We start from the raw sequence: 619 nt of genomic DNA on the forward strand, positions 1-619 counted from the left end.
CCTATTTGCCATGAAGTGATGGGATCAGATGCCATGATCTTAGTTTTCTGAATGTTGAGCTTTAAGCCAACTTTTTCACTCTCCTCTTTCACTTTCATCAAGAGGCTCTTTAGTTCTTCTTCTCTTTCTGCTGTAAGTGTGGTGTTACCTGCATATCTGAGGTTATTGATATTTCTCCCAGCAATCTTGATCCTGGCTTGTGCTTCTTCCAGCCCAGTGTTTCTCATGACGTACTCTGCATAGAAGTTAAATAAGCAGGGTGACAATATACAGCCTTGATATACTCCTTTTCCTACTTAGAACCAGTCTGTTGTTCCATGTCCAGTTCTAACTGTTGCTTCCTGACCTGCATATAGGTTTCTCAAGAAGCAGGTCAGGTGGTCTGGTATTCCCATCTTTTGAAGAATTTTCCACAGTTTATTGTGATCTACACAGTCAAAGGCTTTGGCATAGTCAATAAAGCAGAAGTAGATGTTTTTCTGGAATTCTCATAGGAACCTGGAATGTTAGGTCCATGAATCAAGGCAAACTTGAAGTGGTCAAACAGGAGATGGAAAGAGTGAACGTTGACATTCTAGGAATCAGCAAACTAAAATGAACTGGAATGGGTGAATTTAAT

The sequence above is a fragment of the Bubalus kerabau genome, chromosome 3 (genome assembly GCF_029407905.1).
Source record: "Bubalus kerabau isolate K-KA32 ecotype Philippines breed swamp buffalo chromosome 3, PCC_UOA_SB_1v2, whole genome shotgun sequence".
Classification (NCBI taxonomy): Eukaryota; Metazoa; Chordata; class Mammalia; order Artiodactyla; family Bovidae; genus Bubalus; species Bubalus kerabau.